This window comes from Notolabrus celidotus, chromosome 4, assembly GCF_009762535.1.
Source record: "Notolabrus celidotus isolate fNotCel1 chromosome 4, fNotCel1.pri, whole genome shotgun sequence".
NCBI lineage: Eukaryota > Metazoa > Chordata > Actinopteri > Labriformes > Labridae > Notolabrus > Notolabrus celidotus.
In genome coordinates this window covers 28,442,721-28,462,220 of record NC_048275.1, presented here as the reverse complement: position 1 = coordinate 28,462,220, position 19,500 = coordinate 28,442,721, and the positions used below count along the sequence as shown (strand labels likewise).

At 40.3% G+C, this 19,500-nt stretch overlaps 1 protein-coding gene and 1 long non-coding RNA gene across 2 annotated transcripts in view; both read right to left on the bottom strand.

Moving 5' to 3' along the window:
• LOC117811359 (serine/threonine-protein kinase 32C) overlaps nucleotides 1-19,500 on the bottom strand; it is a 114,035-nt gene that overhangs the window by 93,651 nt on the left and 884 nt on the right.
• On the bottom strand, nucleotides 8,269-9,269 carry LOC117811378. The gene is made up of 2 exons (XR_004630991.1): nucleotides 9,150-9,269; nucleotides 8,269-8,768 (listed from the first exon to the last, which is right to left on the bottom strand). It is a non-coding gene; the product is annotated as an uncharacterized LOC117811378 (long non-coding RNA).

Below are 19,500 nucleotides of genomic sequence, written 5' to 3'. Positions count from 1 at the left end.
CTGTGGCAGTTACACTGTTTCTTACAAGACACACACAGGCTTAAATCTGCCTCACTATAGCTCTCTGAAACTCCAAGTATACAGGTTTGTCTGATTTCATTACAAACAGAGGCTAAAACGATGCTGAAAAAATTAAATAATGATGCAGATTTGTCTGTAAGATGACAAGACAAAAACTTAAAAAAAAAAAAAGGTTTTTTTGGTAAATTGATCTTGGTTTAAGAAATTCTGGTACAAAGACTTTCACAACAAAATGTCTTAATTTTCTGCTGTTTTTAATTTTTTTTTTTTTATTACATTTGCAACAATTAACAAGAAGGATCACCCTGAAAGAAGTGAAGCATTAAAAAAACACCACTACTACTTACTTAAGGGTTTCATCTTTGTGCGTAATTTAAGAGTAAAATCATCTGTTCAGACCTTCTGCACTAACACAGTCTTAATGAAGTCAGTCATAAACTTTATGAGTGTGTAGCTGTAACTGTAAAAAGCTGCACAGACGTCTGTAAATCTACACAAACAGCGAGCCTGCTCTTCTGAGAGAGGAGATGTGAAATTGGACCTCTACACTGGGAGGAATCACTCGGGGAGGCTGGATCACACATCTAAAGGCTGTCAAGACAAAGAGGAAGCAGAGAGACGTAGAACACTTCAGAGGATAACTCTGCTCTGCAGCGGGGGACTCCAGCCTGCACCGCACTGTCACAACCAAACATCATGTGGACCGCGTGAAAACTTCTGAGGTTACCATAGCAATGTGTGCCTTTTTGTGTGTGTGTGTGTGTGTGTGTGTGTGTGTGTGTGTGTGTGTGTGTGTGTGTGTGTGTGTGTGTGTGTGTGTGTGTGTGTGTGTGTGTGTGTGTGTTACAGTGCAGCCACATCATGCTCAGCTCTGCATCAGGATAATGAATTCGCTGTGATTCACACTCCTGAGCCGGCGTCTGCACATTGTGTGTTCATCATTAATAAAACACAGAGGAGGCTTCCTGCTGCACCATCAATGGAGTTCTTATTGTTACAGCTATTATGATTTCTATTATCATATTTCTCTATAAATACCTGGAGTTGTACAAACACATGTTGATTGTCGGTCACTTTAAGTAGACTCTCCTCTGGCAGCAATATTTTTCCAAAGATGGATTAACTGAACTCTTCGTCCCAAAGTTGCAGCCTGAGATTAGCTCATAAAAGCCTCGCCTTCATCATCATTATTACCACTGGGAGTCTTTTAAGCTGAAACTATTAAAAATCGGATTGAAAATGAATTATTTGCCAATTATTTGTTTGGTAATAATGTCTAAAATTATTATTTCACCCTTTTCTTTTCTCAATATAAAATCAAAATGAATGCTTGTAATTAGAAGGGCTCTTGAACCCCGAAGGAATGTATTGAGTTAATTGTTTTTACAACAATACATCAATTATCCGGCCCGCCTTATATTGATATGTTGAATGGTTTAAAAATGTCCTTATATTTCCCTCAAATTCCTGTAATCACAACATCGTCCACCCGTATTTACTCCCATAAATGTTGCTGCTTAGCTAGCTCAGTGATGACTGAGATTTAAGATTATGACATCTTTTTTGGGAGGGTCATCCTCATTATGCCTTTTGTAACAGTAAAAATGATTTTAAATGAGTTGGTATGTGTTCAAAGGTTTAATAATTAAAAACAAGGAGGTTCCAAATTTTGAATGCCAATGACTTACTTTTGTTGCTGCTATATGAAAACCATAACCAAGATTTAAAAATGTTTAGTGCTGTGAGAATTAGGGATGTTCCCGTTAAGTTGACTAAACAATTCAACATTTTCATCATCGCAAATCAGTGCCAGAATTACAAGCTGCCATAATGCTACCATGCTTTCCTACCCAGATGTAATCAAACACAGATGACATATGGGCGTGTTGTAGCATGATGCAGTTTGTCTGTATTTTAATCTAGAAAACGGAGATCCATTTGAGTGTAGTCTGAGTTGTGAAACTGACATATAACTACTTTAACAGAGCAATAACTAGCACAGCCATGTGGACATTAATATGCAAGGAGGACCAGAGGGTGGTGGTGCTAGCTCTAATAATGTTAGCCACACTCACACACACCCAGCACACCAATTTGATATAATTTACCCACACACTATCATATGACAATGTAAAATAAGTGCACAAAAAGGTCTAGACATTCTTTGGGTGAGAAGGTTAACATGAAAATGGAAAATATATACTTGTTATTTATTGAGGAAACATTTCAAGATCCTTGTATTGCCTTTGGTTTTTAATTAAGACAGACATGTCAGCTTTATGTTGCTGAATTTATATGCTTTTCAGCTGGAAATGTGAAGATCAGATTCACCTTTTCAAACTACAGCCATGCACTGACTAATAACCCTGCAACTTCTTTCAAAGCTCCCTTATCTTTCAAATCTATCCTACCACTCAGAGCAAACTGGCCTTCTTCTTGTCACCCCCCTGCATCTTCATCAGGAACTGGTTTCACAAACCGCCAGGCTGTGACCCATCGCAGCAAAGATATGGACCAAAATGCCAGGCTAACCTTTCAACTGATCACAGAGGGATACATTAAGGATCTATTTAGAGCCTGTGGGAGGAGGATAGAGGATGGAGGGAGAGGAGGAGGAAAGAGCAGACATAAAGAGGTTCTAAAAGAGAAAGAAGAATTGTGATGGTTTAGATAGAGGTCTATACAGTTCACTTCTATACAGCTCAGATAAAAAAAAATAAAGGCCTGCTTTATATCAGCCCCTCAGAGGTGAAAAGTACACACAGGCTTGAATAATGCATCCTGACTCCCAGCACCAGCTGTCCTCATGTGAACACAAAACACAAAAGTGCAGAGTGAGCTTCAGAGGGACGGTGCAAATTATTTACGATAACGTGTCCCATCCAAATTTAAAGGAGCTATTCCAAACCTGAGATCCATTCTCACATATTTAAGTGCCTAAATGACTTATTGGTTCAAAAAGTTCTGGATCACTTCTTTGAGTTGCTTCAGACAGGGCGTGTCAGACAACAGTAGAGAAAAGATCTCTACAGAGATTTCCTTTTTGTTAGAGGAAGATAATTCTTCAAACAGAAACATACCATACATTGCTCTTTTAAAAGCCATCAGACTCCACAGCAAAATTTTTACTAGAGCTGCACTGTATGGATTAACTTTTGGCACTGACAGTGCTGTCAATCAGACTGTGAATGTGTGTGAATGTGTGTAGAGACTACATCACACAGAGCAGGTAAGGATACGTCTGCAAAGTAGAGGTGACTCAGGATACTGATCCAAATACCCCATTAGCTGGTGAGAGCCTAGAACTCCTACCACAGAACAGGCAGATCTTCAAGTGCTTTACGTGATTTTGTCTTAATTGCGTTGGCTTTTGATTGTCTCTGGTAAACTTTCTGAAGTTCTCAAATCGGCACAACAACACTCAATATTTCCTTGGTGCTAATGCTAGCTGTGACCACATACTTCTTCAATACATCTGTGTTGCAATGACAGATTTTCAGGTGAGTTAAACGATTGGTTGGGTTAGACTTGAGGACTTTTTCTTCCTCTTGAAATACTTACTGTTTTGCAAGTTGGTGTTCCACTCTGAAACGCTGATAAGCACCCAAACAGGTGATGTCATTTTTAAGGGGTCTGAAGGACATTTGTTGTCTCCGTTGCTGTTGTTAATATTGCTGGACAGGATCCAATATGAAAATGTCCGTAGCCTGCTGATTTAGCATGCTAATCGAAACTAGCGTTTGAGCCACATTGTTTTGATGCGACCGGAAGCTAACAGTTTTATCTCACCTTACAGTCTATGGTGTTAACAAGCAGAAGCAAAATGTGCGGGAACTATTTTCTGCGGATTGATTTGACATGACGTGTAATCAGTTTGACTCTGGTGCTGTTCATGTTAGTGAAAGTTAATAACCGTTGTCAAAGGGTTGTCAAGGGGTTTTGACGAATCAGTATCAAGCATCTTAAACAACTGGAAGATCAGCAAGAAAGTAGGGAAATAATGTGTCAGAATGTTTAGGCTTGTTAATAAGTACATGAAAGCAGCTTGAATCATCTTATAGGAAAGTAGTAAAATCTTCCATCTTGCCTTTATCAGGCTAATAACCTATTGGTCCTATATATTTAACTCTCAAGTTACAGATTCATTGCTACCTTATTGTGTTATTTTGTTGTTTCAATGGTTATTTTGGACTGAACATAACAGATATTAATCACAAAATAATAGATACTATCAGATCTAGGCAGCGGTAGACCAGCAACTCCTGAGTTCAGCGAAGTAAAATGTCTGTTTTTGTCAATGAAGTCTGGTTGCTGAAAAGAGAACGATGTTACAGCTGTTTATGGTTTAAAAAATCATCTTCATCTGTCTCCGCAATGATCATTTCTGTGATGCTTTTAAAAACGTTGAATAGAATCCAAGCCTGTCAGTGGGGAAATAATATTTAGTGGACCTACTTTGATTAGGTGAATTTTAGATTACAGTCTGTAATCTGCTGGTTGAAGCAATCTAATGAAGCTATTTCTAAAGATTTTGTACCTATTAGCCATTGTAGCGACTTCACAGAGCAAAAAACCCCTGAGCAGCTGAGGTTGGGCCTAGTAAACTTGTCTGACGCGCTAAAGCGAAAAAGCCCTGATATCCAAAAAATACGTTTCACTCTTTATTAATGAAAAAGGATAATCAACTCATGATAACGTGCACTAAACTGATGATGAATGCGATCACAGTGATCAAAGGAAGATAGTGGTCAACATATAGGCGACCCAGCTCACCCTCTCTCTCTCCAACTCCTAACATAGGGTAACAGGTGGCTCAGGTGAATAGAATATCCCTGCCCCTATCATATGACCTGCTATTTACCTAATAAACATGACCTCACGATAAACTATATTATAAACAAACAACAAAAATAACACCACAAAAATATACAAACAATAACCTACCCTAAACCTCAGAAAACACCTTTCGAATCATTCATTCATTGATGGCTCCTACAGTCATGTAGGTGCCAAAATGTGTAAAAAAAAAAAAAATACAAAAATTGAGTTTTTATATGAGGTTGTTTTCATAAAATGCAAAATACCTAAATAATATTATTTTTCACAAATTATCTGGACAGAAAAAAGGCTCATCAGAGTTCACGAAAATAACACTGACAGTGTAAAATAAAAGGAGATAATTATTGAAGGCTTTATTTGAGAATGATGGAGGGAGAAAAAAAGAACTGTAGCACTTCTTACATGAAGCTCTACAGCTATGGCTCTGCCTTTCAGAGAGTGTTTTAGGTGAGGGGATGTGGACACTGTGGCCTAGTTGTTTCCCCTCAGCAGCTCTGATCTGAATCGCAGGCAGGACACTCTGTGTTCTGGCCCAGATACACCTGACTTCTATTAGTCCTCACAGGTATTTAGGACGAGCAGCAGAGCTGTTTATTCAGCTCTGCAGTCAGGTGCTTTTTCACATGATGCTTCAACCCAAACCCAGTTTAAAAACCCAGATTACACCTTCTTTTATCTGAAATCGACTCTGCCACTACCTGTAAGTGTTGGTGTGAGGGTGTTTATGTGTGGACCTCTGATCTGTGAAGTGAAGCAGGTTTGTTTGAACACATACACTCCTCTCTCCAGGGGGTGTAACGGGGCAGCTGTAGAGGAGGAGCCTCTGTCAGATTTAATAGTGTCACATTTCAGTCCCATTCATTCACAGAGGGGAGGTTCAACAATCAAAACATGGATGTGTGCATGTGTATGGATGTGTGCATGTGCATGTGGGTGTGTGTGTGTGTGTGTTTGTGTGTGTTTGTGTGTGTGTGTGTGTGTGTGTGTGTGTGTGTGTGTGTGTGTGTTGTGTGATTGCATGCTGCTGGATTTCTGCATTAACTGCACCTTCCTTCATCTTGGGGATTAAGAGAAATTTGTGCAGGGAGAACCGTATTTCAGCCACATGCACACTTTACAGACAGTTTTTATAAAGAGCGTGTGCATGGCACGTCTTCAGGCAGAGGAGGTATTCCTTTATTCAGCTGGATGAAAGAGAAGATTATAACTTGCAGTGGTACGTCCTGGTGTCCAGAATAATTAAATCCAAAGCCTGTGGTTGTAGAATATGTTTGGTGAGGAGAGGAGAGAAATCGGATTAGTGACGTCCTGCATGTTAACAGGGGTTTCACAGTCTAACGGATGTAAACACGCTCTCTGGTTTCCTGCCTTAACCTGATTTCTCTCAATAACCTTGTTTCTTGTACAGAACACATGATGAGCGAGACAAACGCCTCTGGGTGAGTTCACATATAGACGCACAGCTGTGAGGGCTGGTGTGCTATCTGATGGCCTGTCATGTTGTTGTAATGTAACATAGAGTCACCTTCCTCTGACCTTGTTCACTCAGAAAGAAAGCAGGAAAAATTAAATCTCATTATCTAATCTTGAAAAATGATTAGTAGCAGTTCAAAACCAAACCTCCTTTTTAAGAACAGACAGAAACTATGCCTTTTTATATCTTACAATAACTGACGCACTTTTCTGATTTCAATGAACTGTGGTTCATCACTATATCATCATACAGATCAATGTATTGGAATTGATCACAGCATTATATTGCAGATAGATTGATTAATCAGGCTGATTATTGGCATATGGCATAACCAGCATCAGCCAATGCCTGAACTCACGAGGACGATTTAAAAATCAAAAACAAAAAAGAAATAATGTCTGCAGACACTGCAGGCAGCCTCATCTGTGTGGCTGCTGTCAAGCAATGTTAATAATCCTCCTTGTGTCCATTTAGCCATTCTTCTCCTACCGGCAGAGCTCAGGCACAGTGGAATCGTGGGTAACATGCAACGCTTGATTTCAAATAATGCTACTTGAGTGAAAGCAGTGAGACTTAATACTTTTCCAGAGCTTTTGAAAGCTCAATATGAACAAATATCAAGAAGCCCTTGTTGCAATATTCTACTGTTCCAACACCATATATTTAATAAAATGTTAATTCAAAGTTCAGTGATATTGTTTCTCAATTTCTTATCATTAGTACATTGTTTTTTTTCATCAAATGCAATATGACAACATCAAGAACAACTTGACATCAGTATCAGACCTGCTCTCTAATTATCTGCATTGGCGATTATCAGTCGATCACTACCATAGACTGTATAAATAATGGACGTAGTATCCGTGACGTAACATATTGAAGAAACACCTGGCATTATGAAATGCATGGAACAGTCTGATATTTTAAAAATCCAAACTGAGTACTATACATTGTAGGAATGCAACCACCAATTATCCTTATGGTTAACTTCTCATCAGTTGTTGAAACAGTTACACAACTAATCAGATAAGGAATGATACAATTACCTACTTGCTTTCATTTAGCTATCAGCTTTTAAATGTAACTTTATGCTTTTAAACTCAAGTCATCCAATCAAAAATGCAGATTCAAGCAATGTTTGACTTGTTTGTTTAAGAGGTAATGCAAGATGCATGATTTTTAAAGTGACATGACAAGAGTTTGCTTCACTGTATTGTGGTAGGAGAGGAGAGAAGCAACGACATGAGAAAGAGAGAAAAAGATGAAGTGTTTAAAGGTAGAGTTTTTAGGATGAGAGACTGAAATATCCATCCATCCATCCATTATCTTGACCGCTTATCCCGTTAGGGGTCACGGGGGGCTGGAGCCTATCCCAGCTGGCTTCGGGCGGAAGGCAGGGTACACCCTGGACAGGTCGCCAACCTATCACAGGGCGAGACTGAAATATGAAACTTAAAATTTGACTGTTACGTTGAATGTCACAGATGATGTAAAGAGAAACGTCCAATATGTCTTCTTTTCAAACTTTTCAAATGCTGACTGACATGCTCCAATGATGAGCTTGATCCACTTTGCAAACTTTGGAGGGAATCCTTTCCTTCACATTTCTGAGGCTGAAAATCTCTCTGACTCAAGAAGTTTAGGATAAGATGGCGTTACTTCAGCTGCTGCCACTTTGCTATGTTTTGTTTATGATATATGTTTATAAGATATCTCACTGCTCAGCAACTCAGCCCTGGACAGTGATGCTAAGTTTACTCAAACCTATCTATCAACCTATCTATAATGAACTGTGTTTGTGCCACTGGAATAGTTGTTAAATAACAGTGGGAACTTCAGTTTATTACTTTAAACAGTTTAAAGAGGAAACAGAGATAACCAGTGAAGGTATTTTATCTTCATTGTTTGAGTATAATCATTTCAGGGACGCAGAGTTTAACTGAAAGTGTTTTTAATTGGTTTCAATGGGGGATAACGTTTGTACCTGCTGCTAAATCAAATGCAGAGTTTGTCTCACAACGCCTCCACACACACAGACACACACACACACACAAAATTATATTACATCCGCCTGTCAATTAACTTGTGTTGACTTTGAGTTTTGGGATCTGAGTCATCATCGTCTCCATCCTCCTTGTTGTCTGCGATGCTTCTCAGCTCGACACACTGAGGGCGAGGATGTAGTTACAGTTTATTCAGTTTCCTGCAGGAATCGACTCAGCGTCTCCTTCCTCTGTCAGGAATCTAGTTCAGCAGCAGCAGCAGCAGGAGTGAACTAAACGCAAGCTGAGAGCAGTTATATATTTTTCTACTTAAGAACTGTAAGACCACAGAGCCAAATATTGAACTAACCTCAGTGCTGCTGCTGCTGTAAGGAGACTGAAGGTAACACTTGTGTTTGATCTGTTAGAAGCTCCTCTTCTCACTTCCACTCCTTAATTTCCCAAGACAGAGACAATCAGATCTATGGTCAACAATATATTTCTCAACCTCTCCTCAGAGTCTTTGGAGAGTTTGAAGGGAAGTACAAAGCAAGACTGAGAGCAGCACAAAGAAACAACAACACAATGCACACTTATAGACACTCCTCCGGCTTTATTGTGTGCTCAAACCAAACGCAAAAGCAACTGTTTCACACCCATGACTGCCTTTAAAGTAAACACAAAGAAGGAAGCTGAAATACCAACAGCATGATGCTAAGTTTTAAGGTTTGAATTCATGCTTTACCATGTCAAACTACTTTTAAAATGCTTGTATGCCCCAGAATTTGTATGTAATCATGTTGCAAAACACATTAACACATCCTTGGACTGACCCCATCCCAATATGCCCTCTCCAGTTGTTGTTCTCCTGTCTTCATGATTCTTCCTGGACTGAAACTGAGAGAGACTCAAACACTTGAACAATCACAGTGACCTCTCCTCCCTCTGCCGTCACCTAAAGGCTGATTTATACTTCTGCGTCGAATCGACGGCGTAACCTACGCCGTAGGTCCGCGTAGCTCCCGTACCTACGCAGAGGCCTACGCACGTAGCTGACGTGCACCTCCTCCAAAATGTAACTACGCGTAGAGCCGACGCGGACCGCAAGCTCTGTGATTGGTCCGCTCGACGGCTTTGTCTTTCCCGCATTCACAGCACTTCCAGGGTCCCGGACATCGGCCACACATCGGCCGTGTATTTCATCTCCTCCTCTCTATTCTTCATGTAATCATGTCTGTATGATAAACAGCAACATGTATCAGCTGTAGATTAACATAACACGCTCTGAATCGATGTGGAAAAGTAAACAGAGATCGTAGCGGGACCGGAAGCAGGCGACCGGCTATCAGAGAGACCGCACTGCCCTCAGGCGTTTCGGCGGAGAATTGCTGCGCGACAGAGACACACCGATGCAGAAGTATGAGGGGCTCATGTCCGCGTCAGCCCCTGCTGCGTAGGGCGACGCAGAAGTATAAATCAGCCTTAAGAGTCATGCTGAACTCGTCTCCTTGAAGACTCGCCCTGTAACCAGATCTGTTACAACTGTCATCACCTGCACATCACCTGAAGCTAACGAGGTTACATAACACTGGAGGGGAGCATGAAAAGCACACATGAGACTCTATTAACTGCTTTATGAGGGGAAACATTTGTCCCAAAATGATCCCACGGCAAGAAAATCTCAGCTGTGAATCATTAAATTAATGATGTCTAAATTCTATTTTCTTTCACTTCCAGGGTCCTGGTTCTGAGGATGTCACCGTCACACCGTCACGCCTCATTGGGACACTTAAATAGAACAGAGCCATCGTTAATGTGATTTGTAACACCTGAGCTTTCCTCCAATCGCGGGTCAAAATGTGTGCTGTGGAAAAAGGCAGAATGAAAGCTGTCAGCAGGAGGTGCTGCCGTAAAAAACACTGTCAGATCTGTCTTGCCAGCAGTTATTGTATCAACACAATAACCCAACAGCACAGGAGTGTCCGGCTGTCATCAGGGGCTCTGTGTCCACACCATATACTGGATAGTGCTTATCAGCTGTGTGCTCACCTTCGAACTGGAGATTTACAGACTAAAAGATGGTCAATTTTCTCTTGAGTTAAATAAACACATTTTATATCAGGGTGTTTAGACATATTCTTCCTGAAATGACAGACATTGTTAGATGGTTATAGATATAAGCAACCCGACAGAAAACAATGTCCTACTACAAACTCTCAGCTTCTACACCTAATATAGATGGAAAACTCTTCCTTTTCAACTTCACCTCCAACACGAGTGACAGCCGAGTGAAAACAGGGCTTCAAACTAAAGTTCATCTTCAAAATGGCCAAGTTGCGACACGCTAAATGAAAGCAACGCTACCTGTTAGCATTGTCATGTGCAGAGAGGACAATGTCTAATGTAGATGTTATGTAACTGTACTTAAAAGCTGTACAATAAAAAGAAAAAATTACATTTATAACAATCAAACAATAAACCTTTGGACATTCTCCACTAAGGATGAATAAATCTAACAGTTTTATGACAGAGGCTTGGATTTCTCAAAAGTGACAAATCCAATGATATTAACCACAGTGAGTTCATTCTATGACCCAAAAATAATCTCTTCATGTATTCTACTCTTGAAGATTAAACAGGAAAAACCCTGATTAGGACAATACTTGAGAATGGTATAGGAATCTGTATCAGGAAGGAAAAAAATGTATCACAACATCTGTAATTCTTCCCTTCAGACATTAAAGTATATGGCAAGAACTTCTTTCTGTAGATTTCACATGACGCGCATGATCTGGTGGTCTCTTGCTTCAGAACTATTTACCGTTGTTCTGGTCTGGGTTTACACCAATCAGAATCAAGTATTGATCGGTGAGAAAGCCGGGAAATAATGCAATTACTACACTTTAAAATAAAACTAAAATATATGTATTTTAAATGTCCTTTTGTGACCCACTTGCAGTACCTTCACAAACCACGGGGGACACTTTGGTAATACTTTGATGTAATGTTAATAGTAAATAAAAGAATAGTGAATAGGAATTTCCTGAAAACATTGTATAGACACAAAGATTCATTATTATTCCTAGATGAAGTGTTGTTGTGTCTGTATTTGCATAGATTATGCTCTCTTAATGTCATTTCTAATTTTCTTATTATGGAGATTTTATAGCATCAATTATTGTGCATTGGTGTGAATCTCCCTGTCAACAGTCCACAATACGTACTGTAGAATATCTATAGACTCCGGCTGGCATCCCCATCTCTCTCCTCTGTTTTTAGTTCATCCACAACAGACGTAAACATAACGTGTGCATTTCTGTGAGACGCCAGAGGAACTTAAAAAAACATCAGTATTTGCTGACCTGTTACAGTAATTAGATCTGTTTGTGATGTCCCTGAGCTTTCTGAGAGCTTCGGGTGTGACCATAGACTGTATAAAATATGGACGTAGTATTCGTGATGTCACCCATCTGTTCCTGAGCACGTTTTTAAGCCAATTGACGGCGGCAGCCATATTGGAAATGCGGAACTCAGCCAGGCAAAGTGTGACATAAAGAGGCGGAGTTTGAGCCTCCTAGCCAACAGCTATGTGTTGCTATGTCCTTATTTGGGCAAAAACTCCTAATCTTAATATCCGAACCGTTGCGTTGGAAAAATATTCAACCCCCTACAGTTTGTGCTGATAGAGAAATAAGCAACGTAGAGCCAAGCCATTTTTTTAAGCAGGCTGTAATTTATTTGGTCCCTTGTTTGTTGCTTAGCGCCGCTCGAGTGGCTGCTTGTTGCAGCAGCTCTCTCTTTGATGTTCTTTTTAAACTTTTTTCATACCTGTTTACTTATCTTTGTATCTGGAGCGTGTCATGACTTGTAATGACTAATTTGTTGGCCATGGACACCAAACTGGCCACGTTTGCAGTGTTTTCTTTTTTGCTATTTTTGTTCCTGTGTGTGTCCGCAGATCCTGCGTGTAACCATGGTCACACTGTTAACATACAAGATCAGCTGTTAGCACCCCGTAGCATGTTAATGCTAAACGATGCTAGGCCCGATGTTCCCTGCGAGCTGAGAAGAAAGAGGCAAGGACGACGTGCTGGTATTGAGATACAAGCTAAAAAAGACGACATCGACCTGTCCTTCCACCCACCATTATGGGGACTGTAAGATCTATCTACGATAAGGTGGACCAGCTAACCCAGCACCAGATGGAATACTGGTAGAGGAGCATCATGCTAACAGAGCTAACACCAGACACGAACGCCACATAGGAAGGATTTCACCTGCTGTGGGCGGACAGGATACAGGAGAGCAAGACTGAACTAACTGGTGAAAAAGGCCAGCTCAGTCCTGGACCCTGTGGAGGTGGTGGCTGACAGGAGAATTATGGCCAAGCTGTCGTCTCTGATGGACATTATTTTTCTATATATATTCTTGTTGAAATTCTTGTACTGTACACCTTTTTGTTTGCTGCTGTAACTCCATGAATTTCCCCGTTGTGGGACGAATAAAGGAGTATCTTATCTCTCTCTTATCTTAAACATGTTTATTAATGCTGCAAAGATCGTCTTTTTTGAATGGGTGTCTCTGTGGTTTCCTGTGTTTCTGCAGCCAGCCTCAAGTGGATTCTCGATGAATTGCAGTTTATAACACTTCCGCATGGGCTTCATAGTTTGAGACCGGCTGCCTCTTGGGTGTGACAGAGAGTCAGTGTAGCAGAGCAGAGACACACACACAGCTTGCTTGAAGAAAAAAACTCTGCACCTTTCTAAACATTTGTGCACAACTATGAATGTCTTTACTCCTTTTCTGCAGGGTGACCGCTGTGAAACAATCAGAAAATAACATCTAATTTTTGTGTTTCATCACTGTTTTCATTAGGGCCGCTCACTCTCAGTGCTTCCCCTCTATGTCAATCCCCCACCACTACTCTCTCTCTCTTTTTCTACGTCAGCTTTGAGTTGAAAATATCACTGTTGTCATTAGCTACAGTACTTTTTGATACTATTCAAATGTAAAAGTAACTGATATTGTATTGTTTTTAAGTGTGTAGTGTCTTAATAAAACGACAACCTTGGTTTGAGGTTAAGTTTCACTCTGTAGCTACAAGTGAATCACTCAGTGCAAACTTTATCCATGCACAGCAATCTATGATAGCAGGGCAGTGTACCCCTCTTGTTGTGTTACTACTGAGCCCAATTATGTTGTCTCTCTGCTGAAGCACGAGGCCGGAGTATCTGCAGGCGGAATAAAGAGTCTGAGAGTCTGCAACAGAGATGAAAGAAAGAGAGAGCCTCAGTATTCAGCGCGAGTAATCAGCCATCTCTCTCTGCATCTATCTTTATCCTCAACCAAATCTGCTCTCAGAGCCTCACACACGCTTCTGCTGACAGGGAACAGTCACGCACACACTCAGACATTCACACACACACACATACACAGAATACAAGTTTACAGTCCATAGAAGAAGAAATATGTCTTTGGCCTACAGGGCGATCAAATGCATACAACAAACGTTACAGTAAATGCAGAGTATAATAAACAGCATCGTCTGCATACACTCTGAAGACTTTTAAAAATCTTTTGGAGCAAAAATGACAAGAACACAGAATCTGTGGTCAATTAAAGCATGCTTCTGTCAGTTCTGCTGTCTCCCATGAATGCTGTCACATATTCACAACAAGTGCCGCTTTGACGGAAAGACAAAAAGAGCTGATCCAAGTTCACATGAGGACTGGACAGCATGAAGTACTGCTTTGTTTTCAGTCTGGCTAATGGTTAAACCAAAGAGAGTCCAAACGCTGTCAGTTGGCCAGCTCCTAGTGTGTTAACAACACTGCAGAGTGAAACTCATTAAATTCAGATAATAATCATGAAATTTCTTATTGGTTGATTTACTGAATCATATAAAACTCCAAGCACTCTGTTTTGAACCATCACAAAGACTTTGTCAGAGCTGCAGAGATGTGAAACAGATCTGAAGACTTGATGTAGAAATGTGTAAAGGTTGTTTTACGGTCTTCATTAGCGTCTAGTGACATTTTAAATGTTCAGAAAGAGACTTTTCTTGTCATTAATTTGTCTGTATGCCAACTCATGAGTCCCCCTTTAAATAAAAGCACCTCAAACACACTCTTTTTTAGTTTAACAATCCAAAATAATTGTTATTGTTTGATTAACAGGATTAATTAGTTTGTAAGATCTATATTATTGTAATATCTGTATGTCAAACCTAGAGCTATTGCAAACTGCCAGTTAGATGAGCTTATAACACACACTCATAAACAAGGAGAAAGAGCAAGCCAGTCCAAAGCTAACAAAAGCTTCCTGTCTACCAGCATCTGTACAGAACTGGTCTGGTTGTTGCAGGTTTCAGCTCCAAATTTTTCCCTATATCATTCTTTGTTTTTACATTATCATAATGTACATAACTGATTATAGTGCATAGCCACAGAAAACATAGAGCTGTGAAAACTGTTCAACATGCTGAAAATCAATCTCTGCAAAAAAAAATTCAGGCTCACAGTGTCCAGTTTTCTGCCTACTTGTTCTTGTTGAGAAAAATAAGCATGTCTACCAGGTCGGGAGTCAGTCAGGTCGGGAGTCAGTCAGGTCGCAATCAGTCAGGCGTTAGAAAACGCTTAGAGTGCACCAGTGTTGCTGGTCTGCAGAGATACCGGCCAGCTTTGCCAGTCTAGGAAATCTCTCTGTATTGACTTTCCACCAGTCTTTGTATACAATGATGGGGTAATGTCCCTGAAAAAAGTTCTCAACCTCTGTGTCCGCCATGGCTGTTGTGTATTTCCCTCCAAAAAGAGCTCATGGAGACCAAGCGCAAGACCTTTAGCCGGTTGGTATGAGATCACACATTGTTTATCTCTACCTGATGGAAAAAAATACACATTTGTGTACATCCAACAATTGATTACTGGATCTACTCTCTACCTTGATCCCAGTGAATGGTGCGATGTAGTTGTGTTTTCCATCATGACTGAATTGTTGTGTTAAATAACTGTAATCTGGATATTCACTTCAGTTATTTTTACCTTATTGAAGAAGCCCTTTTACATTCATACATTTGATTCATACTAAGCTGAACTGTTAATAAAAAATGGTTTTAAGTCAGATATAATTAAGTTGTCCAAGCCAGGCTCAGGCACTTTGTATGTGATCACTCCTAGTTGCCTGGCAGCTTTACCGTGACAACAAGCCTCCAGAAAGTTCCTCCTCCCAGCCTGGAGAGAGACCAGTACATCTGAAAATTTAAAGAGCTCTGTTCACTGATTTAGCAGCCAAAGAGAGAAAGAAGAGACGTCTCCAAAGTGATGACAAAAGACTAAAAGTGTCCAACAGACCAGACCGGCTGAGCCATCAGTTCTCTGTTTTCTAATTTCTCACTCTCACACTTGTTGTCAAAGAGTTTCAGTGTGAAAATCTGTGCAGAAACTGTCAGGATGTGCACCTCAATCAATTCCACAGCCTTCCCTTGGTAATCAAACTATCTGCCAGAAAAGCCCTTCTGGCAGCTACGCTTGGACATCAACCTGACCACTTGATTATGTTTGCAGCCTTTTGAGCCAAAAGCTGCTCTAATATTACTGCCTAATGTCAGCCATATGCTGTTCTCCAAGAGGCCAACAGACTCCGTTTCTAAGAGACCCGGCCGGCAGCAAGAGACAGTCTGAGTCAAAGTCAGCTTCTACAGTGTGCTCACACTGATGTCAGCGCCATACAGCTCTTTGAAGGATGAAGAGTGAAAGAGAAGCATCTGCTTTACAAACACGGTGTACTGTGCAGAATGAGCGCTTTACAAGTGCTCAAGGTGAGCAAGATTGAGTAACAGGAGAGTTCTGCTTTTCTTTTTTAACTTGCAGTCTCTTTTTTTCCATATTTCAGGGTCTAACTGACAAACATGTGCAAAATGTTATTAAATTACTCAAGTACATTACTTCTGACAGGCTCGGAATGTTACACTGACGGCTAATTCATGCTCTATATCTGATATTCACAAGGATACAGACTGAGCCTTCTGTCCACACTTTGAGTTCATTTCATCTGGAAGCCTACAGCAACAAGCTAACGTTGCAGTACCACTAAGAATCATGGGGGCAGCATTGAGCAAAGCAGCAAACAGCTTAAGACAAACCAGCAAACACAATGAAGAAGAATTCTTTGGAAAATGGCAAGAATTTTTGAGGGGGGATTACTGGAGTTGGTTAGAAACTGTAATGAGCAGACTTATTCATTTCTCTCATTTGTATTACCAAGGAAAAGAACTGTCATGGTGCATTTAATGACCTCAATCATCACCATGATCCACAATGCTGCCTCCAACTTTGCCTCTTTCTTAACAGATACTGAAACAACACCTCCTTCACTGTTGCAATATTTGTTGTCAGAAACTCTTCTTCTCTGGTCTAACTTTTGACCCTGAGTGGCGCCCTCTAGTGGACGCTTTATTTAAAGTCTATCCAAACATAAAAGACGCAAGACTAGGTGGGTAGTGATGGTTGTTTGTATCTATATTCATGAGTAAAGGAAGCAGGAATAAGCCTGAAGTGTCAGCTCTCTTCAAAGCCACCAAACTCCATTAACAAATCCATTACCTTTACCTCAAAGGACTGAGGACTCGCTGATCTACCACAGCACAGACAGCATAGCTTGTATGTGTTACTCTTCCTTTTTTGTGTGCAGATATAGACTTGTGTATATAAAATAAAGACATGGACTGTGACTTAAATATTTAGTTGCATCAAAATAACCCTAAAATTCCCAAAAACGACAAAATCACACTAACTGATGAAGGAAGCAGGAGCAGTAGCAGTTGAATGTTTCTGTCTATGGAGTCTGGTGTCTTCAAGACAGTGATATATCAGCTGTAACAGATACTTCAGTTTTTGAAGAGGGGATGTATGAGTTTCATGCTTCACATAACAAAAAACTGAGATGCAAAAATGTCAATAATTGACATTATATTAGTGATGTACATTATTGATCGGATTAGCTGATCAGTGCGCTGCAAGCGGCAGAGCATGTATGTGTTGTGTCTTCAAATAGTGCAAAAACAAAAAGGCTTACTGGTGGCACAGTGTAGCACCGGAAAAGAACAGTATAGCGTACAACTAAACCGAGATGAGTGCTCAAGCCTAAGTCTTTCAGAATTAGTTAAATTACATTGCAGAACTGGCCTCATCTGTAGAAACTGTGGCGTAGCTTGTGAGCTGTGTCTCACTAAAGTTTCTTATTAAAGGGGCCAAGCTGAGCAGCAACAGTTGTTGCTAATACAATTACTGGCGACATAAAACTCATACAACCCTACTTAAAAAAAAATTAAATATCCCTTTAAAACCATTACAGTCTTTTTCACTGCCGCTGGCTTAAATGATCTACTTCAATTAAATTCCTTATTTTTCTAACTTTTAGTCACTGAGACCTCAATTCATGTAATAAATAAATAAATAGGGCCCAGGTGTAAATTAACCAAAGTCTCCTTTTTCAATGCATACGTGTCCTCCTTCACTCCATTCAGCAGAAAGTGTTTCATGCAGTATGAAAGGACTCTCCATTAGTAAACCCTTTCAGCAGAAACACTGAACAATAAAATCAAAGGCACCCTTTGCCCTGTGCATCTGCTCACCATGATAGAGGTAATGATCATCACAATGCTGCTGTTGATGCAACCACACTGACTCCTGACACAGCAGGCAGAAATTGACTCACAGCAGTCATTAGTGTTTAGTGGGTCATATGTAAGTGGCACCTGCCTCATATCGATGATGAAGGGTATGGACACTGACTTCTGTCCGATAAAAGCAAGAGCAGAGGCGCTCACTCTCACTCACTCACTCACTCACTCACTCACTCACTCACTCTCTCTCTTTTCAGAAACATCATCTCAGCCTTGGGAGGTGCAGCCCTGAGCTCAAGGCCTTTAATCACACCGAACAGCTACAGAGTCCGAACTGTGAACAGCCTGGCCACGAAAACATCTCTCTAAGCCTTAATACATTAACCATCATGATCATCTGCTGCAGGAATGAGACCAAAGAACCACTTAAGAGGGTGTGTAAGGCACTCCTGAGCGCTTCAATAACCACTCCCCTTGATAGCAATTTTGAATTACAGCTGCTCTCTTTTCTTGGAGGGTACAGGCAATAAACTAAACGGCTTTAAGGGTAACCCTTGAATTATTAAAACCTGGTATACGCTCAAAATACTCTAAGTGTTGAATAGTAGCAAAAACTTAGGGGTTTTCTCTGACATACTGTTTCATCAAGCAGGCATGAAACAGGCTGTAGTGTCTGCTACATAATCCTTGCATCTTTCTGATTTTCCTGGATAGCCACCGTATCAGGTTCGTTTTTTTTTTCTTGTTTTTTTCTTGTTTTTTTTTTTAAGCTGACATTCTCAGATTGATGTTCTAAGTGTCTGACAACATCACAGAAAGGATACTTACAGAGATTACTCATACTGGATAAAGAGTACAATGTTTTGTTTAGTCCGAAAACAACTAAGACATCTCCCTTCTTCCTGTGGTTATGGGCTACTACTGTTTTTTAACACTTTTTTGTTTTTGAAATGGTTTCCTAAGACCCCAAGTTCTCTTGAAAACTAATGTATTCAAGGAAGAATAGACCCGCAGCTGCCGTTTTCTGCAAGATAAAATGACTCTTTTGTAGATCAGATATAATGGCTCTTTGAAAGGCAATGTAAAGTATTTCCCTTATATAAAAAAAATCTATCTCTACAAGGCTGCATGTTTTTCTTCAGACACTTAGAATAACAATCAGAGCCTGTCCGTGACAAAACATGAACAAATAGATGTATAAAAACACCAGAATTACCCTTAATTGCTTTCACTTGTATGCAGTAGCATGTACTGTACACACATGCACAGAGGAGTCATATGACCACTTCCCTGCAGTGCATGACCCCGTTTCTCTTACTTAACTTGGTCAGCACTGCGATGATAGCTCTGTAGTCTATCATAACGCTTAATGAGCACACTTCCAAGAGGCTTATATCCAATACACTGACAAGATATTATAAATTAACATTACTTCCATGCATGACACTAATCTTGTTCTAATTATGCAATTAAATATCTGCCTTCAAATAGTTTCACATTTCAGCGGGTTCACGCGGGCATTAAGGGTTTTTTCTCACAGCAGGGAGAGAGAGAGAGAGGGG